This window comes from Canis lupus, chromosome 8, assembly GCF_003254725.2.
Source record: "Canis lupus dingo isolate Sandy chromosome 8, ASM325472v2, whole genome shotgun sequence".
In the NCBI taxonomy this organism is placed as follows: Eukaryota; Metazoa; Chordata; class Mammalia; order Carnivora; family Canidae; genus Canis; species Canis lupus.
In genome coordinates, this window is record NC_064250.1 from 39,675,141 (window position 1) to 39,701,598 (window position 26,458).

At 45.0% G+C, this 26,458-nt stretch overlaps 2 long non-coding RNA genes across 2 annotated transcripts in view; one reads left to right on the forward strand and one right to left on the reverse strand.

The window, feature by feature from the left end:
- On the reverse strand, positions 1-22,387 carry LOC112657621 (uncharacterized). The gene is made up of 2 exons (XR_004818326.2): positions 20,267-22,387; positions 1-2,126 (listed from the first exon to the last, which is right to left on the reverse strand). It is a non-coding gene; the product is annotated as an uncharacterized LOC112657621 (long non-coding RNA).
- The window catches only part of LOC112657622 (uncharacterized), a 15,843-nt gene continuing 9,273 nt past the window's right edge, over positions 19,889-26,458 (forward strand). The window contains exons 1-2 of the long non-coding RNA XR_003135177.3: positions 19,889-20,556; positions 22,712-22,876. This is a non-coding gene — a long non-coding RNA (uncharacterized LOC112657622). The remainder of the gene's footprint in view (positions 20,557-22,711; positions 22,877-26,458) is intronic.

Genomic DNA, 26,458 nt, shown 5'->3' on the forward strand with positions numbered 1-26,458 from the left:
TAGCTGCTTTATTTTTTATTAAGCAAAGGCAGAAATGGATGTCAAAGCCCGTTGGAGAGCGTGTAGGTGTGGTGGCAGCAGGGGTGCGGATGATAGAGGGAAGAGGGGGAGGCAGGCAAAGTGGGAGAGAAGATAAAAAAAATCTTTAAAAGAATAATTTTTAAGGGTAAGAAAATTTAGCTACAGGTGTCCAGGAGTGTCCAATTTCTTGAGACTTCTAAAGTTTTGCCAATTGCTTCCTTCTAGTATAACTCAATCACTTGTGTTATCTGTCAGTTGCACTTTCTATCAATCCTTGTTACCCAGCGCCCGGTGAGTATATGGATGTGTTGCCCAAACACATCTTTGTGTGACACCATGACGAAGACTTCTGCAGTAAATGTTATATAAGTTTGCTAGGGCTGCCATAACAAAATACCCCACACTAGGTGGCTTCAGCAACAGAAATTCATTTTCTCACAGTTCTGGAGGTTAAGATGTGAACAGGTTTGGTTTTTCCTGAAGCCTCTCTCCCTAACTTGCATGTGAGTACCTTCTTGCTGTGTCCTCACATGGCCCTCCTCTGTGAGTGAACGTGTCTGATGTCTGTGTGTCCAAATTTCCTCTTCTAAGGACACCATATTAGATTAGAGCTCATCCTAATGGCCTCATTTTACCTTAATCACCTCTTTTAAAACTTATCTCCAAATACTATTACTTTCTGAGGTAATTCATACATTGAGGTTAGGACTTCGACTTATGAATTCGGGGGATACAATTCAGCATATCACAAGTATTTAGGAACCATTTATCCTATTCTATATGAAAAGGACCCCAATCACATACCTGGATATTAATGGTGCCCCCTCATTGACATCGAGGGGCTTTATCATGTATGTACACAAATTCACTGCTATGCATTGGACTGAGAGCTCATCAAGTGAAGTGCTTTAAAAAAAATCTTATGTTGGCTTAAAGAATTTTGAAATCTCTCTCTCCTCCAAATTGCCTTTTTGTTTGTTATGACAAGAATTTATTTTCATAGGTGGGAAATCCTCAAAGGATTTTCACTATTAGCAGAGACTGCTGATGACATGGAAACAGGTTCGATGTCTGAACCTGGCTGAAAGAAGTAAGGAGGGGTCATTGATCAAGGTGAATAGGACAGATGAAGGTCAAACTGTCCCCTCTAAAACGTGTATTGAGTGTGCTTCCTCTTGTGTTGTGTCACCCGTTCCTTAATTCTTTTAGTCCTTGTCAGGTATCTAGAATGGGCTGGCCAACTGCAGAGACAGTCATATTATCGAGTCCTTTCCTTTATGGGTTTATAGCTCAGCTATGTTAACTATTTAAAAAATGATTCAAAGAAACCCAGTCCTTGCCTTACAAACAGAGACGATCTGACAGGGATTAGGAATCCATCTCCGTGGCCAGATTGTGTCTGTTAGATCTGCCTAGACAAAAATGGGTGCCCACTTCCTGCTTCTCTGTACCCAGGCAGCTGGTGGTGAGGTGAGGCACTGGTCCAGTGCTTCTGACCATGTTTGCCAGGAAATAGACGAAGCAGACCACAGTCTCTCTCACATCTCAAGAGGGTGCTTCTGGTGTGCATTCTTCCAGGTGGGAGGAGCTCTGTTGGTGCAACATTCCTGCCCTCCCTCCAGCCCTTCACATACTCCTTCCCAGGGGAGGTGAAATAGCTGAGCTGATTGGTACGTTTGGAAACCTTACCAAGTTTGACAGTGCATGGACCAGTCCCCGCTTCTCTTTTTTTTGGGAACAAACTGCCCCCAGGGAATGTTTTATACTCTGCATTTCTAGGGACAAAGTTTTCCCTGCTGGGGAGGAATGTGGTTTCCCAGAGCTGCCTGTGACTGGCTGGGTAAATTGGCCTGATGTTGTTTACCTGCCTATGGTGACACTTGCTAATACAGATGTATCTGAAATAAGGGTAATGGTTTGAGCTTGATATGCCAGCTTTTTCTTGTTTCTCCGTTGATTCAGGAATCTGGTGAAGTAACTAGGGCTGGTGACATGGATTCAAACTCTCCTTGTGCTTCTGTCCGTCACAATGCCAGTTGTCGGTAGGACTATCGGTTGCCCTTGAAGCATTTCACATCTATTTCTCATGTGATCCTCACAACAACCTGTTGACAAAGACAAGGCTGGATTTATTGGCTGAGGAGCTAGGGCTGCAACTATTGGTGCTTCCAACCTATTCAGTGATACACTCAGAAAACTGAAAAAAAAAAAAAAAGCATCTATCTATCTATCTATCTATCTATCTATCTATCTATCTATCTATCATCTATGTCTGGGTTTGTACCCATATCCATACCTTACCATGGAAAAGGGATGAGGCTGCTGGCCCCAGAGGTGATAAACTCAGAGTTTCTGGCTGCCCTAGGTCTCGCCTGCCTATTCCAAGCATTGAGAAGAGTGATATCTCAGCAGCTGGAAACCCATTTCTTGCCCACCAGTTGGGAAGTTTGAGCTTAGAGAAGTATGTTAACTAGTTCAAGGTCAAAAAGTGACTCAGATTCTCTGAGTCCAAATCTAAAGAGCCTCAAACATAGACTGAAATGGGGGTGGCATTTGTTACCATCATTCAGGCTCACTAGAGCTTACTGGCACAGAGAAATTTCAAAGGGAAGGCCATTCATTCCCGTCTGTGTCCACTGGACCAATCCCTGTCCAGGGATGCAGTCTGCCTCCTATCAGGTCTCTTCCTTTCTGAACCAGGGCAGATTTTTCTAGCTACCTTCTGGAGAAGGGAGTTCAGGGGAGTCTGCACTAAGGTCTCCAGATCTGGGCTAGTGCTCCACCATGGGGAGCCAGTATCTATTAGATAGTTAAGGAGCTTCCCTGCTTCTAAATACAGGTAAAGTGCTCCTCTCTAATGTGATCAAAATGGTAGATGGTCCATTAATTTTGAATATTACTTAAAGGGTAACCGTGAGAAATATACCCTAGACTTCTTATTTTAACTTAAAGCATATACAAGTATGTTCAGACATACTTTTTTTAAAAAGTTGGGTCAAGGCATTTTCTGGGTGCAGGCTTCTATTAACTGGAGTTTTGTTTTATCTTTCCTGTATTAACTATACTCACAATCCATTTGTCCTATATATGCTTATCATGTTCCTTCTATGCGCCTGGCATATTCTAGGTGCTGGGGATACAGCAGTGAACAACACAAATTCTCCACACTCGTGGAGTCTATATTCTGTTGGAATCTCCTGTCAGTTTCAGTTCAGGTTTCTTCGAAGTAGAAGGAGAATTTAAAGACCCAAGGCTATCCAAGTACAGATCATGCTAAGATGTTCAAGATTTTTTCCCCCTAGTCTTTCCCATGCTAGCTCAATAGGATTTTCGGTCATTAGGACAAAAGGACAAGTCATTATCAAGCCTTTCCAAAACATAAAATGTCAGTTTACATTGGTTTTCACAACAATTAAATTACATGACCCCTTGTGAGCACTCAGCTCCATTTGTGGGAACAGAAGTACCCAAGAGCCCCTGAGAGTACCTCTACCAGTTGAGCATCTGGGCTGTGGGCACAGTGCGTTTTATACAGGAAACAGAGAACATCCGCTAACCTGGTGATTTGGTTAGGAGGAGGGCGGTTTAAGAGCTTCTCCCACGCTGCTTCACCTGTCCTCCAGACCAAATGCACACTACATTTTGAGGGTGGCTTCTGTCGCTCTTTTAGTAAAGGGCTCAAGTACTTATTCCAAAGCTTTACAAGGGTGGGGGGAACCAGCAGTAGTACCTTTGTTGGGCTAGGTTTTATAAAACTGTGTATTTCTCTCATTACTATGGCTTGGCCTTTATTTTCCGGCCTAGATTTCATGTCAAGGAGCCCTCCTATTTATTCGCTGAAAATGCCTCTTCCAGAACCATTCACGATAAAAAAAAAAAAAAAAAAAAAAAAAAAAAAAGGTACAGTGTTCAAATAGGCCATCTCTGATGTCCAACTTTCTCCCCAATGGTAGAGGTGAAGTATTCAGTTCCTCCTCTGTAAGAAAACACCTGGTCTGTGGGAGAGCTGGTTGCTCTCTCATCTATAAAATGCTAGGAAGAGAGTATGTGCCTGTATATCCTGGCAGCAGCCCACCAGAAAGAGCAAAACATATTAGAAATGAACAGGCAATGATAATGATAAGAAGTCAATGATAAAGATTGTTCAGTGTCCCACAGTGCTTCTAAAATGACAGTGACATGATAGAGATTATTTAATCTGATTCATTTAATGTTATACATGCAGAAACAGACACTTGAGGAAAATGACTTGGGAGAAGACAGAGCTAGTCCAAGGCAAAGATGGAGTAAAAAGTCTCTGACACCAAGTCATTTGTTCCTTCTACTATCCCTGCTGTTCTCAAAGGAGGATCCATAGACTCCCGAGGATCCCTGCAACACTTCTGAGGGGCTCATGGAGTTATGAAGGTCTGCAGTTGATGGTTTTTGCCTTTTGCACCATGTTGACATTTGCACTGAAGGTACAAAAGCAATAGTGGGTAAGACTCCTAGTTTCTGAGCATGAATCAAGGCAGGCACCAAGGCATACTAGACATCACTGCCACACACTTGCCGTAAAAAACAAATGCCAGTTTCACTTAAGAATGTCCTTGATGAAGCAGTAAATATGATTAGTCTTATTAAATACTGACACTCTTCAAAATAATCTGCGTAACGAAATGGAGAGTATGCATAAATACTTTTTCTGCATTCCCAGGTATGATGGTTATCCCTAAGAGATGTAATGGGGTGGGGCACCTGGGTGGCTCAGTGGTTGAGTGTCTGCCTTTAGCTCAGGGTGTGATTCTGGGGTCCTGGAATCGAGTCCCACATCGGGCTCCCTGCATGGAGTCTGCTTCTCCCTCTGTCTGTCTCTGCCTCTCTCTCTGTCTCTCATGAATGAATAAATAAAATCTTAAAAAAATAAAAAAAAATGTACTGGGGTGATAAACCTGTGAGTTGAACTAGCCATTTTTTTCATGAAACATATTCCTTTTCTCTTTCTTTTGCTTGAAAGACTGAATGACAAAGAATGCTTTCTCGGCATGGGTGTTTGGCAGACATTTTCTCTAAATGAACAAAGGGAATCTGTCACTTCAAGGAAAACAACTGATAGTATTTGTTACCAATGATAAAATTTGAACTTGCAAGGGAAAATGCAAATTTTGGAAACTTGTATCTACCACTGTGGAACTTGACATCTTCCTAATATTTAAGGACGTTTCTAATGAGATAGATGGTGATATTAATGAATGTGATTTTTAATAAAATATTGTATAATGCCTGGGATCATGCCCTGAACCGAAGACAGACACTCAACCACTGAGCCACCCAGGTGCCTTTGTTTTATTTATTTCTAATCTAATTTTTATTATTTTTCTTCTGGTTTTTCTGGGCTTAAATTACTTGTGATGAAATGTGTGAACATTTGGAATTTCTTTATAATTCAATAAACAAGCATTTTCTTTTTTTTTTTTTTTTTTTAATTTTTATTTATTTATGATAGTCACAGAGAGAGAGAGAGAGAGGCAGAGACATAGGCAGAGGGAGAAGCAGGCTCCATGCACCGGGAGCCCGACGTGGGATTCGATCCCGGGTCTCCAGGATCGCGCCCTGGGCCAAAGGCAGGCGCCAAACCGCTGCGCCACCCAGGGATCCCCAAACAAGCATTTTCTAATGACCATTGCATGGTATTACAAATTCATACATGGGTAAAAGATCCAATCAAAGTGCATGATAAACCAACAGATTTTAATGTAACAGAATATGAAAAGTTCATTGATACACTTTCAGATTTCACTTTGCAACTAACCTTTAAGAAACTTGCTACATTTTGGTGCAGTATCAAAAAGAATACCCACAGTTATTCAAAAAGACTATTAAATATTCTGTTTTTCCAGTTATATATCCGTATAAAGCCAGATTTTCTTCACACACTTCAACCAAAATAACATATTGCAAACCATTGACTGTAAAAGCAGATTTGGGAATCCAGTTACCTTCTATTAAGCCAGACATCTAAAAAATTTGCAAAAATATCAGTGTTACTCTTCCCACTAATTTTTTGGAAGTTTTTTTTTTTTTTAATGAAAATATGTTATTTATGCTAATATGTAGTGGATTTATTTTTGTTATTTTTAATTAATGAAACTTTTAAATAAGCATTTTCTACTGATAGACATCATCTACTTAAATTTTAAGAGTGTAAAATGGCCCTGAGACTAAAACATTTGAGGACTGCTACCTTACACCAGCTTGCCTTCCAGAAAGTGGACTGGAGGAGGTACTTCTTTCCCCTTTACCCAAATAAGCCAGTGCTGTTATGGTTTTATTTTTAAATCCAACCAGCCCTCTTCCTTGAAAATTGTTAAGTAGTAAAGAAAACTGCAGAACAACTACAGATTCTTGAAATCAAAGGACCAAGAACAAAGAGAGAAGGCAGAAGAAGCACAAAAAAAAAAAAAAAAAAAAAAAAAGGTTTCTCCAGAGCTGTGCAAGGCTGACCAAGACACCTTCTGGGCAGCCTGGTGGGAACTGCCTGCTTCTTTTTGCATCATTGGCCTGATCTCAAGCCCACCCACCCACTCCTACTCCCTAAGTCTCAGCACTGCACAGGAATGATATTTTCAGGGACCTCCAAACATAAATGGATGGATTAAAGCTTTGGGCTGATCCACACCCCACACCCCTCACTCTCAGTGCTCCCTCTGGGATGACGGTGCAGTGAAGGATTACTGTCAGGCTGGGCCTCCACCAGCAACTTGTTCACAAGCTTAGGCCCGAGATGAAAAGGGAAGGCCCCAGTTTCTGGACTGAAAAGAAAATGTAAATCTCTCACAGGCCACATGCCAGAAGCTGCCAGGAGACCATTTCCCTGTTAGTAAACAGGGCCTCCTGGGCCATCTTTCTCTTCTTTAATAACCTGTGGGGCACCTATTGATTGCCCATGCTGGTCCTTCATAAATTATAATAGGTTGCTCCGGAGCTGCGTGGATGGGAAAATTGGCTCACTAATACCTCATGCTCGTGGAGCGCAGTGTATTGCGCCACATAAACATGAAGAATATGTAACATCAGGTGCAGAGAATGCACAGGAAACACTTGGAGCGGCCGCAGAGGCTTCTGGGCATGCTGCAGACTTTAATTAGCCAGTTTCTTCCACTTGTACGGGAGAGCGGCAGAAAGGCTGATTACACGCCTCCTCCTGCAGAATGCTCTGCTTTCAGCTGGGGGGGGGGGGGGTAGCTCAAGCTCTGGTGGGTGAGAGATGGGTCCGCTCTCATTCCTGCCCCCTCACCAGGATGGGAGCCAGCAGATAGGAGGGAATGCTTATGCTTGGTGCTATGGTGAGAAGAACACTTATGGTTAGGAATCAAGACACACTCTGACTCCGTGCTCCGTGCCCCCTGAAACTGAATTTGAATCAGTTAAAGGACATGGTGGCAGGTACAGGTCTGCAACTATCTCTCCCACCTCCAAAATCTGGCATCCACCCTTCCCCCTAGCGAGCACCTTGCCCTTTAAGTGAGAAGGGAGGCCACAGAACTCACAGCTTGATTGGAAATGTAGTTCTCACCCCTCTGCCTTCCTGTGCCCCTCCTGACTTGGCTTCTGAATTTAAAATTCATTTCACGGGGCACCTCTCTAAAGTGGAGAGTAAACAGAAAACCACGCCAGCGTGGCTTCCCATTCTGCTAAAAAAGCTTGGCATCCACATGCCTACACTTGGCAGAACCTTCAGGGTTTCTCTGACTTGAAACAGGCCCTGGGCAATTAGGTCCACTGATGCTTCCCCAAGTGAGCAACACCGTCTCTGCGGTTCCACATGGCCCCTTTTGCCACCGCATTAAAATGGACTAGGAGGACAGTGTGCATACACCCATGTTTTCCTGCCCCTTCCCCTGGTCCTAGAAATGATATCTGCTACTCTGGGATGAAGTGTGCAGGGGGTTGAATGGTGGCCGTGCAGAAAATGCATCCACGACATCCCAGAACCTGTGCATGTGACCTTAACTTGGAAAAAGGGTTCGTACAGATGCAATTAAATGAAGGATCTTGAGATGAGCTGCTCATCCTGGATTACCCCGGTGGGCCCGAACCCAGTGCAAAATGTCCCTATACAAGACAAGAGGACAAAACACGGATACAGAGAAGTCCACGTGGAGATGAAAGCAGAGTGATGCAGCCACAAGCCAAGGAATTCCTGGGCCACCGGAAGCTGAAAGACACAAGGTGCGACGATTCTCTAGAGCCTTTGGAGGGAGTGTGGCCTAGCTAACACTGATTTCAGACTTCTGGACTCCAGGACTGTGAGAGAACACATTTCTCTTTTTTAAAGCCACTTAGCTTGTGGCACTCTGTTCCAGCAGCTCTGGGAAACTACTACAGGTGTGCTTCCAAGGATGGACCCCAGCTCAGGTATTCCTTCCACAGGAGATGCTTTTTTCCCTCCCTAGGAGAATATGCCTGAACAGCAGCCTCAGTGTCCAGGTCAGCAACCAGCTCTCGGGGAAATACAAACACCTAGATGGGGCTGTGGCTGAAGATCCACACTGGAGAAAGCATCTGGGGGATGCTTTCAGCATCTCTTGCTGGCAAGGCATTGGAGAAATAGCCTAATTTTGGAAATAGACAGACCTTGTCTTAAAACTCAACTCCACTATTGGCTTTGTGACACTAGACAAACTACTTGCCCTCTCTGTGCTTCAACTTTCTTATCTATAAGATGAGGATAATAACTCCTACCTTACAGGCAGGAGCAGATCCAGGATCTGAGACATGCATATTTTTTGAGACCTATTTATTTATTTATTTTAAAAAAATTTTAAGGCCATTTTGTTTATTCATGAGAGACAGAGAGTTAGACCCCCTACAGAGCAGAGAGCCCAATGTACGACCCTGGGATCATGACCCGAGCTGAAGGCAGACGTTCAACCAAATGAGCCATCCAGGCTCCCCTTCTGGAGACCCTTTTAAAGAAGAATACAAAGCTTCAAACCCAAAATTAGGAGTGGGGCCTTGAAAAGGTCTTGTGCTAGTGAGGGGCCCCGAGGCTTACGTCAAGCCGCCTCTGCTTCCAGGGTGTCCTGAGGATTGTAGATAAAAGCGTGAAGCTCTAGACAGCGCTGGCTCCTACTGTGAGCTTTGCAAGAAGTAAAGTTGGATGAAGAATCCAACGCTTAAGTGCCTACTGAAAGGCACATAGATATTTTTGCGACACACAGAAAATTGTATGGTAGGGTACATTCCATGGCAGGTTGCTAGCTGTTGCCTTGACATCCATTTTCCCTTTCTTTTCCATAACAGAAAACTGACATTTTGGGGGATGGCCGTGTGCTCCACTAAAGCCTAGCTTCCTAAGCAGATTTTGCAGAGAGGTGTGGCCAAAAGACTAGGTTCTGGCCAAAGAAGTATAAGCAAATAGAGGTAAGAGACTTCCATAACCATCTTTCAGGAAGTGAATTGTGCCTCCCTCATCCTCATTCTATATTCCTTTAGGATTGGAATCCTAATCCTCATTTTCTAAGAATATGACCTTATTTGGAAATAGGGTCCTTGCAAATGTAATTAGTTAAAATGAGGTCATTAGGATGGGTCATAATATGAGATGAGTGGTGTCCTTATAAAAAGGGAAAATTTGAATACAGATACAGGAGGCAGAGAATGCTGTGATGCTTTTATAAAGGAGGAACATCAAAGATTGCCAGCAAATTACCAGTAGAAAGGGGAGAGGTATAGAATAGATTTTCCTTACAGTTCTCAGAAAGAACCAACCCTGCTAACAACTTAATTTCAGACTTTTGGCTTGCGGAACTATGAGAAAATAAATAAACTTCCTTTGAGTAAGCCACTAAGTTCATGGTAGTTTGTTACAGCAGCTCTAGCAAACCCCTACAGAGAGATATGCCCTTCTTCACCAAGTTTCCATCTTGCTGCCTGGAAGGCAGAGAAGAGGTCTGGTCCTCCATTAGCCATATTGGCTCATGAGGAGGAAGTAGAGGAAAGAGCTAAATGGAGCCAGAGACCCTAAAACTTCATGCAACTGCCAGACTTGCCTTGGACCACCTACTTTGTTTTCCCAGAAAATAAGTAAACTTGAAGCTTTTGTTGTTATTGTTTTGTTTGTTTTCCGAAACATAATTTTAACCGATCTTTAACATATCTTAGCTGATACATAGTTATTCTCTGGGGGAGGATGAAGATTGGAATATCTGGTAAAGGAATTTTTAGCTTTATCTGTAATGTTTCAATTTTGATAGCAGAATACTCATGTATTCTTTTGTAATTAAAAAATTTTATTTTATAATAAATAAGTCACAAAGAAAAAAAAAGAGGGATGACCACCTATAGATTAAGAGAGACCTGAGAAATATATTAACCAGTTGCAAGGTATATACCTGTTTTGGATATTGATTTAAACAAAAAAATTTTTTTAAATTAATGAGATAACCGAGTAAATTTTAATATTAATTGGATAGTTAATATTACAGAATTAATTATTTTGTGTGCTAATAATATTGTAGTTATATATTTAAAGTGCTTTTACCTTTTAGGCTCTAACACATTGTTTTTCACCCTCAGTGTTATTGTTATTTTGGGCCAAATAATTTTTTTTGAGTATAGTTGACATCTAATGTTACGTTAGTTTCAGGGGTACAACATAGTGATTTGATGAGTGTATACATTATGCTATGCTCACCGCAAGTACAGGTACCATCTGTCACCATTCAATGCTATGATAGTTTCACTGATTATCTATTATCCCCATGACTTATTCCCCCATGACTTATTCATCCCATAACCCATATCCCCCTCCTCCTCACCCATTTTGCCCTTCCCGCACTCCCCTCCCCTCTGGCCACCCTCAGTTTGTTCTTGGTATTTCTAGATCTGATTCTGCTTTTTGTTTATTCATGTTATTGTTGTTTAGATTCCACTTATGAGTGAAATCATATATTTGTCTTTCTCAGTCTGACTTATTTCACTTAGCATCACACTCACTAGGTCCATCCATGTTGTCTCAAATAATTCTTTGTCATGGGAAGCTCTTTCTTATGTTGTAGGATGTTCAGCAGCATTCCTGGATTGTACTCACTAGATGCCAGTAGTACACCCCTCCCCCAAGTTATGTCAATCAGTAGCATCGCCAGACATAGTCAAATGTCTCCTGGGGGGCAAAACTGGTCTGGGTGAAGAACTACTGCTCTAAAATTTAGAGAAATTAACTGGAATAGTTATGGGTGAAATGATTTGATGTTTGGGTTTTGCTTAAAATAATCTGCATGATGGGAGTGGGTAAAATGTTCCATAATGAGAAGTTTAAAATACATTTTAAAAAGTGTGGGTCTGGGATCCCTGGGTGGCGCAGCGATTGAGTGCCTGCCTTTGGCCCAGCGTGCGATCCTGGAGACCCGGGATCGAATCCCACATCGGGCTCCCGGTGCATGGAGCCTGCTTCTCCCTCTGCCTATGTCTCTGCCGCCTACCCCCCCCGACTATCATAAATAAATAAAAATTAATAAAAATAAAAAATGTGGGTCTATTTGTACTTTTCTTTTCGTCAATATGGTGGACTCATTGTGAAATCTCTTCTCACTACAAAATCTGAATATACCGGATAAAAAAAGTAACATTTACTACTGTGATCCAAGATCTTGTATCATGTCTCCTAGTGACTCTCAACATCCAAGGCTCTGGGCCTTTCCTACTGTGGGCAGGACAGGCCCCCTCTCCCTCATCACTAACTCAGATCTGCCCTGGGGATTCCCTAGTCAGGGGCCCCACTTGGGCCTGAGTTACCTGGTAACCTAACTTCTGAGGCTGCCTCCCACCATTTCTCTCTGGGCCTCCTCCCTCAATCTCCAAGCTCCAGGTCAGACAGGGTATGTGTAAAGCCAGGTTCATTAGGACTTTGCCTTGCCCAGCCAGCCTGTTGGCTTCCTGTTGACTGTTTGCAGAAACCTTATGCCCTCTGCCAGCACCAGGCTAGTCCACTCTGTTTAAACACACACCACACCTGTACGCATCTCCTTCACCAGCTGCTTCACTTGACCATCTGCTGCCTCACTTGGCCACCTGCTCAGGAGACTCCAGGCCCCCCTGGGCCTCATGTTTCCCTCGGTGCCTCTGCTGAGACTGACTTTCAGGGCCTCCTGCTCCTCCCAAGGACTCCGCAGTTTGGTCAGGCCTCCCTGGTGACTGAGCTATGTTATCACCTGAGTCCACCAGGGGTCAGTCGGAGTGGAGGTCAGAGGAGAGGCCTCTGAACTGCAGCAACTGCGGTTGGAAGTTTTGGGTTGAGGGGCCACACAGGGCTGGATGGGGGAGGGGTAGGGGATGGGGTGGGCTGCAAGTGGGCTCCCATCAAGAGGTGAGAGGCAGCCTGCTGGGTTCACAACGCACCTGGCCACAGACCTTAGGGCAGGGTAGGACATGTTGGAAGCAGGCAGGCCCAGGGAGCCCCACCTGCAGGTGCTGTCCAGACCAGCACGCAGCCAGGGCAGGGAGAGGGCCCAGCTATTTTTACTCGGACACCGTTTGACCACAGGAGCTGTTTTCAAGGGTGGGCGGTAGCTATTTGCTAGAAGGATCTTTCAGGTAAGAGGGCGGCAGGAGGCCTGAGCAACCACCACTTCCTCTACCTTTCTGAGTGTGCCTTATCGACCCTTGATCCTGGTTCTTCTCCGTTTTCTGCCCCTTGAAAAGTAGGCAAGGTCAAGTCTGGCCACCTACTTGCCTGAGAGGCAGGCATGGCCGCTGGTGCATTTCCAGGGCACAGAGAGCTGTGGGTGGACTTCCAGGAGGAGCCCTTTCCCTGCCCCTCACAGAAACGGCAGGATGTGTGAGTCGGAGAGCATGGGGCTCAAATCCCACATCCTCCACATCCTAGCTGTGGATGCAGCAGTCAAGGTGCTCAACATCTTCATCCTTCACCTTTCCCCTGTGAGACGTGAGCGTGCGAAATGAGAATAGTCTTGCCTACTTCATAAAGTTATTGTGTGAGAACTAAATGAGATTATGTATATGTTTATAAATATAACACATATTATGTACCCGTATAATGCAGAACAGGACAGGAATGAGTAATATGACCTCTCTCAATTGTTTTCAAACTCCTCATATTAATGACTCCTTTTATGTCAGGGAGGTGGGGGATAGTCCTCAGTCTACACAAGTGGCTCTTCCTTTCCTGCTAGCATCCCAGTAGATACCTACCTATGATGTTTGAGTGGTCTGCTGTAGTCCTGCCTATGTCTGTGACTGTGGCTGTCCATAACAGTAGCTTCAGCTTATTGAAAGCTTGCTCATGGACAAAGACCTTTTTCACTTTCAGGCCCTGTTGTCAAGCAAGTGAAGTAGACCTAGAGCTGGAAGAGAGCAGGCTGGCAGGAGGTGGGCAGTGGGGAGCTATTTAAGATGATGGAGCAAGAGCATCATTGAAATAATCAAATATGAGCACAACAAGACTAACAGTTTTTGAGGGTGGAGACTTACTGACTTCTCAGAGATATTTGGGGTCAAGGATCACCAACATGGGTCAGCAACAAGGCTTTGGTTGTAGACACATGTTGTTTTCACCTTCCCACCATCCCTCCCCCATGCTCAGCACCAAATGGCCTTTGGAAGCCACACACCATTTACTCTCTTTCCATGTAGTCCAGGAGGAAATCACCTCATACTTCCCCACCTCAGGTCCAGGGCAGGTATGTGACCCAGGCTTGGCTAACCAGTCATAGTGATTGGTTGGGGAGTAAGTCTTTTGCTCAGGGAGGGTCAGTGAGAGTCAGCACTGAGACTTTTGCTAAAAGAGATACCCATTTTCTCAGTGGAGTTGCAAAGCTGAGAAGGTGTAAGCTGAAAGCAGTGGTGGCCATCTTTGTCACTGCCTGGGCAGGGTCTCTCTGCCTGAGAACAAAGACTACAGAGAGAAGAAGCAGATCTGAGAGGTGGAAACACGCAGATTTCTTATTGCCCTCGCTGGGCATGTGGAGCTAGCCATTTCTGAAGATTAGAGCTTTAAAATAGGAGCTAACATTACCTTTTTATTTTTATTTTTTAAAGATTTTATTTATTTGACAGAGAGCTAGAGAGAGAGAGAGAGAACAAGAAGGGGGAGCATCAGGTAGAGGGAGAGGGAGAAGCAGGCTGCCCGCTGAGCAAGGACCCCGAGATGCGGGCTCAACCCCAGGACCCTGTGATCATGACCTGAGTGGAAGGCAGACGCTGAACCGACCAAGCCGTCCAGGTGCCCCTAGCATTACCTTTTGAAAGGCAGCTTGCATTCGGTTTCTGTTCATGGCAACCAAAGGGGTTCTGACTAATTCATCTTTCTATTTATTTTTTAGTTGGATGGAAAATTTGCAATTTTTACATTGTGGCATAAAAACAGAACTCTGACATGTTTGACAACATATTTTTGACAGTTCTATCTATTTCTGACAAAGACGTGCCGGGAAGTTGTGGGAACACATCCCCTGTGTCTGTCCCCCTCCTTTTATTCAGAGCTACATAAATGTATGCTAATGATCTTATGATGACGACAGTCAGAACTGTGCTTCGAGAAGATGATAGCAGGGGGGAGTAGGATTAGAGTAGGGAGAGACAAGAGGCAGGAAGACTACTCAGGAGGCCCATCTAATGATTCAAATGAGAAGTAATGAGGATCTTCACAAGGGGCTAGCCACAGAAATAGAGAGAAAAGACCCTGCAGAGGTCAGATTGGCATGGTCTGGCAACAAATTAGAGGGTAAAGGAATAAAAAATGAAGTGTTTCCATCTACAAGGCCCTATAGGACCTGACCCCCACTTTCTGCATCGTTCCTGATTTCTCTCTTACTACTCTTTCCCTTGACCGTCTGCCCAACGACGCTGGCTTTTGAATTTACTGTGCCCTCTGCTTGGCACACTCTTCCTCCAGATAGTCCCTGGTTCATTTCTCATTTCCTTTAAGCCTCCACTCAGATGATATTGCATCAGAAAGGCTTCCCCGGGGTGCCTGGGTGGCTCAATTAGTTAACTGGTTAAGCATCTTCTCTTGGTCGTGGCTCAGGTTACAATCTCATGGGTCCTGAGATGGAGCCCCTGCACCCCCTCTTGTCTGGCTCCGGGCTGAGTGGGGAGTCTACTTGAGCTGCTTGAGGATTCTCTCCCTCTGCCCCTCAATACCCCCCTACATGCACATGCGCTCTCTCTCTTTCACATAAATAAATACGTCTGAAAAGAAAAGAAAAGAAAAGAAAAGAAAAGAAAAGAAAAGAAAAGAAAAGAAAAGGACTTCCCTGAAATCCCCCCGAATGGTCTGCAATGGTGGCTCCCCTCAGCAGCGTGCCTTATACCTGCTAATCTTTCTCCATGGTACCTAAGCCCTCATTGCTTATTGCCTACGTAGCTATTTATTTTCTGTTTCCCAGGACTTAGATGTAGGCTCCATGAAAGCAGCAAGTTTTGGCACTGCAGAGTTCCCAGAACCCAGGACGGAATCTGGCACAAAATAGGTACTCCGTGAATGTAAACAGATAAATCCCGAACAGCTGGGACAATGGCCTGGTGTTGACCAAAATGGCAACGGTGAGAGCTGAGTGGTGCAGGGTTGGTGGAGTGGAGAGTGAGGGAGCCAGTCGGTCCAGACCCTCTGGAACTTCAACTTGGGCTTGCAGATAGCATCATCAGACTGGTGATTGAAGGACTGGGCTGCAGCTCAGAAGCCAGAGGTGGGGACCTAGAGAGGAATTCTGCTCCAAGGGCTGGCGCCCACCGGGGAGTCAGGAAAATCCCTGAGGAGGCCCTGGAGAGAGAGATGAGACCTGGGGGACCCACAAGTCTTGGTTTGCCCAGGAGTTCCCTGGTTTAAAAACTAAAAGTCTAGCCTGAGGACCCCCTCAGTCTCAGGCAAACTGCAGTAGTTGGTCACCCTAAGAAGGCCCTTCCACTGAGGTAGAAGGAGGGGAAGGACCACTTGGGAAAGATAGAGGAAGAGCAGCCCGGAGCTTCCTCAGGAACTCGAGGAAGGGGAGGGCTCTGGTAAGGGCAGGTCTCTGTCCTCCTCCTCCTCCCCCCAGACCAGTTTGGTTCTGTCCTCCTGAGGCCGAGAAGGCTGAATTACCTCTGAACTTCCCCCCACCCCACCGCTTGGCAGAATTTACAGCTTCCTGGTAAGCTGGGGAATTTGGTTTTGTTCCAGGCCTGGGACCCCAGCTCCAACCAACCGTAGCCTAGTATGGACTCTTAAATTCTGGTGTCCAGGGGCTTCAGTGATGCCCCAGGTAAGTAGTTCTAAGCCAGTGATCATTTTCTGCCTGTGCTAGGGGGAGTTTAAGAGGGTAAACAACTCTGCATTTGCCTAGCCACGGTGGCTGAGGGAACAGGAAGCTGCCTCTCCTCTCGTAAACAACACTGGCCAAGATTAGTAGCACTTGTAAGGGGCCATTCTTAGCAGTGGGCACTGAATTGTGCCCTGAATTAATTTCAAGTGAGAAAAATGGTTGCTGGGTACATAACAACACACAAGAACCCTAAGGGGCATCTTCAAACCTCCTTCTGGATTTGGTAGGAGAGTGAGTCCTGAACCAAGTATTTGGAGCCTTAGTTATTTACGATAACCAGGAGCAAACGAGGCAATAAATCAGAAAATACCTTAAGTTGTGTAATTTTTTTTTTAAGTTGTGTAATTTAATTAAACAATTAAACTTGGGTAATTATTTTAAATGATTACATAAATACATGGTCTTATCGTTGGGCCTGGCTTGAAATACAGAACTCTCAGTATAAAACATGGTCCCTGTCTTTTGAGAACTTTATGGCTAACCTAAGAGGAAAGATATACACCAAACATATGATAAGAACTTAACTATATTTACTAAGCAGCATATAAGGAAGTAGAAATAAATGTTGTGTCACCTCCCTGACTCCCTCATCCCCTCCCAGTTCTCTAACCTACAACACACGTATCAACCTTCCTTCCCAACGAGCTTGGTAGAAAAGTGCTCTATTTTCATCCAGGCCAGACAGAGCACAGTAGTGTTTCCAGCCATCTTTTTTTAGCTGCAGACCTGCTCTGGGAAGAAAGGGTCATGAATGCAGCAAGCCTGAGCTTAAACACCTTGCCCAGAAAGTTAATTGAGTAACTATGACTAGGCCATCTACTTAGGGCTTGTGCTGCATTAGGTTCTGTGGAGGTCTAAAAGACGGTCCCTCCCCCTTCACTGGAGTGAAAAACCTAAGGTCCCCAAAACAAGGCCCCATGTGTTTAAGTGTCAATGTTAGTTGTAAGGGCAACAAAATTCTAGAAAAGGGAAACGTTAATATTTTAGGCAGACTGTGTATTTTGTGGATGGTGGGCCATGAGCTGGATAGACTGTCAAGACAGAAGGAAACCTGGTGAGTCAGAGTGTAATTGAATGAGAGTGGCACTCACTCTGGGAAAGTGTCAAGACTTCCTGCCGAGATCCAGCTTCCAAAGGGTGGAAAAATGTTTTATTGTTCCTTAAAAATATGGATAGCTTTAAGTAGTATTAAAAAAAAAACACAAAATATGGTTCTTAAGAAGTTAAAAGACTTAAATGGAGAAACCTCCACACCTTAGTAGAGAACCTGGCACTTAGGCATTTAAAACCCGCAGTCGGGATCCCTGGGTGGCGCAGCGGTTTGGCGCCGGCCTTTGGCCCAGGGTGCGATCCTGGAGACCCGGGATCGAATCCCACATCGGGCTCCCGGTGCATGGAGCCTGCTTCTCCCTCTGCCTGTGTCTCTGCCTCTCTCTCTCTCTCTCTCTGTGAGATTATCATAAAATAAATAAATAAATAAATAAATAAATAAATAAATAAATAAATAAAATAAAACCCCCAGTCCTTCTCCAATAGGAAGGTCCACTGTGTTACGAAGAAGGTAGTATCTGAGCTAGTGGTACTGTCTTTTACTTGAAGCCAGTGATGTCAATAGTGAGTTAACGGCACTGAGGGCACCACTGCTGCCACTCCCAGAAGCTTTAGGTTTTCACCAAAGACACCATCGTTGTCCATTAAAGTTGACTCGTGCTTCTGTGCTAGGCCACCTCACTGGGCTCTTGCTTCCTAGGATGAGAATCCACCTGCTGGAGTTGCTTCTATGACCCTGGTCCCGGCTGGCTCTGCAAATTGAGGTGTGTTCCTTATCTACCTTCACTTCTGCTTCTCCCCGAAGTGCTACTTGTGTGCCCCCAATATCTTAAGGAAATTTTGCATGACTGTGCCTGATTCTGCTCTTCGCCATTCCAGCCCTCTCTTCTTAGGACGTGGTCACACCCACAGGATGCTGGATGGGAACAAGCTGGGAGGCATACACCAGCTGTTGCTCAAAACCACTCCTTTCCTCAGAGGTCAAACGCATTATGATTAGTGGCAGCTTGGGTTTGCCAGTGTCTCCCTTGGAAAGAGAACTTCCTCATTGGCCTCTTGGTCCGTCATACACATTGCTTCCTGATAGGCTTCCCCACTGGTTCTCTAGATAAGGCTGGACATATCTGGGCCCCAGCAGAGAGAAAAATGAGACAATAAAAGTTAAAAGCATAACTTTCATGGGGCCTTCAGAACTTATCAACAGAAAATTATTGCTGAGATGTCAATATAAGAACCTCTTGGATGAACATTAGGAAAAAAAAAAAAAACAGTGGAGAGGACACTGACTGAGAACATTGGTTAAACACAGAGGCTGAAAGCCCTAGCCTTTGAGAATAGATGGGTGAAATTGTACCAAAACCAGTAGCAGAGGAGTGATCCACAGAGCTGGCCTCTGTGTGTGAATGCTGAGCACTCAGAGGACCTGCAGGAGGCTCCCTTTGGGGCTATTGGATACAACAGGGGCCATCCCAGGGCTAGGGCCCCTGCTAGGAACTTTCCAGTACACTATCTCTAATCTTCAGACAACCCTGTATTACTGGAAAAAAACACCTGCCCACACCGACTCCCTCCCTTACTCAGCACTCGGGGGCCCATGAGAAGAGCCTGGTCTCAGAGCCAATGTAATCTGGGGGCCCAATGAAGCGCAACGGGCAGTTCTGTGGTTTGATAGAGCTCTTGCATGTGTTCAGGGAGAGTGGCTTTTGCAAGAAGGGGGACTGGAGAGAGTTGAATTGGGTGCAGAAGATAATAAGAAGAATCTGTTTTTCCTCTCAAGGGTGGGGGCAGAGAAGAAAGAGGGCAGAAGAGAAAAAAGAGGAGGTTTGTGAGCATGTTGGGAGACCAAAGCCAGAAGCATGGAAGAAGCCTGGGGACCAAGAGACTCAGAGAAATGATATTCATGTTTGGGTACACTTGACTGCATGTAAATCCTTCCATGCTCTGTTCAAAGGCCTTGGGTGAATGAGTTTTTGTTAAAATTAAGAAAACGGCTGAGCTCCACTGCTAGATTGACATGGCACAGGTCTGAGGCAGGGTTTGCTGCACATTGGTAAACATTTCCAATGTCCTTAGAGTCTCTGCAGAAACAACCTTTCCAAACTGATGCACAACATGGGTGTTCCATAATTTTCTTTACTCTGCAAAATTGGGCATTCTAGTTGTTTCCAGCCTCGTTTTGTTTGTGCATACATTATTTACTGAGCCACAATTTAGTCACCCCAAAATAATATCAGACAATCCAGACTAACTAGGATTCTCAAATTCTTGAGAGACTGACCATGCAAATGAACAATGGCCAGATCATATGTAAAAATTGAACCCTGACCCCCAACCCCTGCAGCAACCAGCCCAGGAAGGTAAAACACAACCTCTGTAGTAATCAGCCCGTAATCACCCACTTCCCTAAATTTTGCCTAAGCTTCCAACTCAGGACCAACCAGAGAAAGCCAAATGTACTCTCTGAACCAATCACACCATGTGCCCTGCTCCTGGTTATGCCACCTCCGGCTGCCCGCCACACCAACGACTTCCAGCCGGAGTGTACCTGAAACCTTCTCTAGTTTTCACTGTGGAGCTTTCCTGCTCTCCTACTTGTCTTTGAGTCTCTGCCAAGAGCAGGCGATGGTGGCTGAGCTCCTTGCCATAGCAGGCTCTGCATAAATAGCCGCTGCTGCTCTTTGCTTGTGCCCACACTGGGTGGTCTTTGCTTGTGTCCACATACTCCTCGCAAGGCTTCTGTCGGGTTAACCCGGTAGACACTGAACCTTGAGGAGTGTCACAGGCAAAGCCCCTGTGGCAGCAGGGCTTTTTCCACCAGGAGCCATCGGAAAATACCTGGCTATTTCTGGAAGGATGTCTAAGAGAAAACCCCCGCCTCCACAGCCCACACATACCTATCAGCCAGGAGGGCCCTGGGGCCCGGTGCCTTCCTCGAGGGTGCACAGCAGCCACAGCAACAGCAGGAAGCCACAGGAAAAGAACTGGGCTGCGGAGTCCCAATGGCTCAGTCTGTCCCAGCTCCACATGGACAGTCTGTGGTGCCCGCCAGTTACCACTGCGAGCACTGAAGTCACTTTTCAGTGTGGTCACACAAACTCCACCGGGCCAGCCAGGGGTTAGAACGCTCAGGCGCAGTTGTCAAAGCAAAGAATTACGTGCCAGTGACTAGAAGTCAGGACTGCAGGTAAGCAAGGGCCCAGGAGGACAGCCTGCAGGTTAACCCTTTGTGGGGAGCCTGGCCGGTCACCTCACCAGCGAAACCGGCTGCACAGTGGGCAGGATGGCATGAGGGGGAGGGCCCAGGCGTGGGGTTCAGTCACACTGAAACTGGGTGATTTTCTCTCCTGCCACTCCGGGGGCTGGGGCCATGCCGTGGGCTCCCACCGTGTGGAAGGCAGGGGAACCACTGGGAGACTGATTTCCTGATGAGCCACTCGGTGTTGTCAAGCAGGGCCTTCCCTTTCTGCTCCAGGGCTTTCGTCTTCTCTCCTGGGGGCTCCTTCTGGGGGAGGGGAAGGAACAGTGGGGGGTCCTTCTTCAGTGCCACAGCAGTTGCTGACATTCTGGACTCCTGGCGAAAATTCTGAACAGATCCTTTTTATTTATTTTTTATTTATTTTTAGATTTTATTTATTTATTTGATAGAGAGAGCCCACAAGCAGGAGAGAGATAGAGGGAGAAGCAGACTCCCCACTGTGCAGGGAGCCAATCCCTGGGACTTGATCCCAGGACCTGGAGATCATGACCTGAGCTGAAGGCAGATGTTTAACCCACTGAGACATCCAGGTGCCCCTGAGAAGCTCCTCTTTAGCCCTACATTTTGAGAAATGATGCGGCTGCAATTTGAATAGTCTTTTAAAGTCTGTTAAGCACCAGTTACAAAACCCACTTGGTTTAATCTCTGCAAACCTTCCAAGATGGTATTATCGTTATCCCTCTTCTGAGGCTCAGAATATTTAACTGACTTGTCCAAGATCACACAGCTAGGAAGGTAGGCAGCCAGAGCCCTCCTGACTCCAAGCTCCAAGATGCATACTTTGGTGGTGGGGTGGTGGTGGGACGTCCAGCTCTTAACAGAGCCTGAACTGTTTGCCCTAAACTTCCTGATACTGTAGAGGATGGGGAGTTTGAGGCAACAGTGGGATGGGGTTTGCAAAGCTCAAAGGGAGGCCCAGGCTGGAAATAGTCTCTGGGTTCTCTTCAAGCCCCAGATAGGGAGTGCCTAAGTGAAACCACTCTTCTGGTATTTGAATGGAACAAAAAGCAGGAAATACTAGGAGTTGACCGGTGGCTGGGATGGCCGGTAACATACACTTTAACTATAATGAACTAGTCATTTCCTGGAACATTTAAGAAAAAAGTGACTGAGAATGCTCCGGCTCCCGGTCACCAGCCCAGCCAGCTGCAGAGAAGGAAACAAATGAGTTTCTATAGATGGAATCCTTTGTTTCAGTACAGGTTAATTGTGGTTATTTGTAAGCAGGGGTGGGAGAGTTAACACCTTGATGCTTCCCTCATGGTAATACTTCTGGAGGAAAAACTTCTGGGGTGGGGCGGGGGCGGGGGGACCCTGGAGGGGATTGCTTAGAAGAAAGATCCTAAGTCTGGAGAAATTGGGAGGTGTCAAATCAGATGTTGTAAAGGGTAAGGAGTCTGTGAATCTGGGAAAGAAAGGATATTTTCCTGGAAAGGGTTTCCCCTCTTTATTCTCTTTTCATGCCACGTTTAGGTAACAAGACAAAGTGATAATAAATTCCACCCCCAGATGAAGTAGGAATGCCCAGGGTAGTAGTAAGCCTGTGCACAGTCTGTCCTGGCTGAGTGCAGAGGCACCCAGGGAGGGCCAGGCCTGCTTTCCCACCCCTCCTGATGCCAGTACCACCAATGTGGCTAGTGAGCACCCCCCAGGAGCTGGGAAGGTGGAGATCCTACCTAGTTCCTCCTTCACAGCCTCTGCACAACTTTCTCCCACAGGCTCCTCACGCCTAGGGCAGCCTATCCTACAAAGAGGTGCTGGCAGGGACAGCACGTGCGTTTAGATTGATTCTGTACTTGCTTTCCTTCTAAGTTACCCAGAACACGGTGCCTTAGAGGACCAGATTCCTTCCTTGCCTGGGAATAGGGAGAGAGAAGGAGCTGGAAGTGGAGGAAGCCAGCTTTCTGCCTTTCTCATTCTCCAGTCCTATCTTCTTCTAGTACCCTGGCCAGATTGCACCCCATGAGTGGAACCTTCCTGCTGATCTTCTGTGAAACTAGCATCAGGGCACTGGGTGGTATGGGGGTGATGGCCACCAATGATACAGGTAGGGGAAGGAGATCTCTCTGTGCCATCCTCACAGGGCTGGACTATGTGCTTCAAAGACTGCTTGGGATGCTTGAGGTGGGACTGAGTTTTGACTTGAAGACTTTTGAAATCTTTGTGAAGAGAATAGAAGACATATGGCGAACCAACAATAAACCCAGATTTTCAAGAATCCCTAAGTGAGACTTGGGTTCTGCAAGAGGTAAGACTTGGATATAGCTTTAGGACAGATGGTTACTTAGTTCTGGGAAAACCAATGAAATGGCCCATTTATTATGTAAATGTAGAGATACAGTAGTTGTAAGGGAAAAGTGCTCTGAGTGGTGAAGTGAATGAGTGTTTTTATGTTGGAGTCTGATAGAGGTCTCTGTTATGCTTCTTTAGGAAAAAACTGGATTTAGTGAGAAAGGACAACTTTCTCATCCAAGCCAATACCTCACTGAAGCTTGTCTGTGTTTTTGTACAGCTCATAGTAGATGAAGAACTTGCTCCTGCAAGGCCTTTGTGGGTACCATGGGGACAAGCAACACAGAATTAGGGACATTCTATGTGGGGCTTAGTGCCACAGCCTGCTCTGATATCTCCAAGGAGAGACCCTGTTGGTCAGGACACTGGCATTCTCATGATGGGCACCATTAGCAATGAGGCCCTTTGGAGGGGTTCTCTAGAATCAAACATTTAGTAGGCGGGGCATGGGAGTTTGTATCTTAACTCTATGGCCCCCTCAGAGGTCAGTGAATAGAATTCAAAGACTTTATGTTTTTGAATGAAAAGAAACTTAAGGGACACCTGGGTGGCTCCGTGGTTGAGCATCTGCCTTCAGCTCAGGGTGCAATCCTGGAGTCCCAGGATAGAGTCCCTCATCTCGGGCTCCCCATGGGGAGCCTGCTTCTCCCTCTACTTCTCCCTCTGCCTCTCTCTGTATGTCTCTCATGAATAAATAAATAAAATCTTTAAAAAAAATAATAAATAAATTTTAAAAAGAAACTTTATTTTTACTACTTCCTTTTTACTAACTTCTTACTTTTTCTTATTTTTAAGTTTTTACTAACTTCTGAGTTTAGCATTTTCTTCACTAATGATGTAGGCAATCAACTGTAGTACTACTTGAAGAACTTGTGTCTTTGTCACCAATAGAAATCATAGCTATTTCATATCACTACACTGTTGTTATCTTGAAATATTTTTTACACTCATCACTGCTTCCAAATTACAGTAACTATTAGACCTGCCATTAAAATGCGGTAGAATTTTTTTTTTTTTAAGATTTTATTTATTCATGAGAGACACACACAGAAAGAGAGGCAGAGACTCAGGTAGAGGGAGAAGCAGGCTCCATGCAGGGAGCCTGATGTAGGGATTTGATCCCGGGACTCCAGGATCAGGCCCTGGGCTGAAGGCAGGCACTAAACCGGTGAGCCACTCAAGGATCCCGGAACATGGCAGGATTAAACCAACCTTCTAGTTGGGATCAGGTAACTGAACATTTGTAAGTGGTTTAAACTGATTCTTGGCCTGGACCATCCTGAAGGGCATAAGATACGGAACTGTTTGGGCAAAGGTGCAAGTGCTTACCCAGTATTCCCAGCCAATGCACCCACCTTGAACACAACTTATTTTGCCAGTGAAAACTAATATCAAACATTTACTATACAAATTAACAAGCCCTCTGATGTTAACATAGATAAAGATAGTTGAAGTTGTTGTGGTACCCTTCTCTTGCTAGAGTCTTTTTTGCTTAGAGTTCTGTTTAGAGTCTTCCACAGGTATTCATCTCTGAAGAGTGAATCTCCTTCAGAGGACTCCAAATGTTAATTAACTATCCCTACGGTGTAGATGACATATATATCTTATTAACTATGCTGAGATTTTAAAGTAAATGATAGAAGTATAACACAAATCAAGGCTGACCTAGAAGTTTGGTAGAAATTATAGGTCATCTGACACCCAATGAATATTCGTGTTTCTCTTAGCTAAACATCAAACTTTCCCATGAATTTACAGTTGAAACCACTTGGGAGACAGCACCAGGTATATGGGTTCCCATACTTCCATACAGAACCCCCTGGTCATGGGTGGGTTGCCTCCAGATCAGGCTTAGCCAACTCTATAATGCCAGGTCACTAGAAAAAGAGTTTCTTAGAAGCAGAGAGATAGGGGCACCTTGGTGGCTCAGTGGTTGAACGTCTATCTTTGGCTCAGGGCGTGATCCCTGGGTCCTGGGATCAAGTCCCACATTGGGCTCCCTACAGGGAGCCTGCTTCTCCCTCTGCCTATGTCTCTGCCTCTTTCTCTGTGTCTCTCATGAATAAATAAATAAATTCTTAAAAAAAAAAAAAAAAGGCAGGAGATCATTGCTGCATCCCCCTTGCCCCTTCTTTGGAAAGAAGCAAAGTATTTCACAGAAAGTCAGCAAATAAATGCAGAATGGCTGCCTTACCCTGCTCTTCTTAGCTCTGTATTGCAAGTGTCCCATTCCCACAGGTGCTAGATCTAGCTAAATATAGCCAAAGTATTGAATCCAAGAGCGGGAGATGCTAATCTTCATCACCCTTGGTATCATTTTCAAATGTGAAGAGGCTCGGTGCCTTTTAGCAAACAGAGCTACAGGGTTCCATTTTCTCCCTTTTCAAATGGAACTACTCTTTGGCCAGAAAGAAAAGTTACTTAAAACCTTAGCATTATTAATGCAGAAAGGGACTGCAAAGAGCATTTGGTCGTCCAAGTTTCCCATTTAACAGATGAGGAAACAAAAGCCAAGAGAATCACCTTAATAGCTACATAGCTGGCATGCTGAGCAGTCTGAGAGGATCTTCCTTCAACACAAACATCTAGTCCTTATTGAGATGAGACAGTGAGAGATGATGAAATTCAATCTTCAGAGTAAGCATGTAGTCCATAGGCCAGCATTAACAACTCTGAAAATGCACTGGGGAAAATATCTCACTTGTAGTAGAAGCCAAACATGATAAAATTCTCTAGGTAGATGTATTCTTCACATCATCCACGAAAATGAATTCTGGATGGATTAAGGATCTAGACATAAAGAAATGAACAAAACCAACAGTAACAACAACAAAAACGCAAAATAAATAAATAAATAAATAAATAAATAAATAAATAAATAAGCTAGAAGAAAAGATTGGAGAATATTTTCATGATGAAGCTTGGAACAAATAACCTTTCTAAGCAAGACACAGAACCCTAAATTATAAGTGGAAATATCTACAGATATGACTGACTGAATAAAATTAAAAACCACTGTAAACACTTGGTCAGATCCTGAGGTCTCCAGTTAGGCCTGTCAGGTGGCTCCAGCTCCAGGTCTAGCTGGGGCTCCCCCACAGCTCAGGACTCCCCACCACACAACAGAACTGGAGAAAAGTGCAGGGAAACGAGTATCAGCCGAACAACATCAAATGCAAGCACAAGCCCTGCTGGATCTGGCACTTGAGCACACTTTCCAGCATCCAGATCGTCCTTCACCACCTGCACGACAGTCGCAAGTCACTGAGCCATTGAGGAGTGTGAAGCTGCCATTGGGACTGTCATTAAAGCATTTGTCTATCCTGAAACCTCTCCTGCCACAGTTTTTGTGGGAAGCAGGGATGATTCAGATGTAAGGCTCCTCACATTGTGGGGTTGGTCCAGGGGGAGAAATCTGGGACTGTGCTGACAGTGGGAGTAGGAAATCAGACCTTACCCGGTCCCTTTCTATGATTTTGAATTAAAAAGAATTTTGAATGTGCGGTAGCAGTCCACAGAATAGTACAGTGAACCCTGT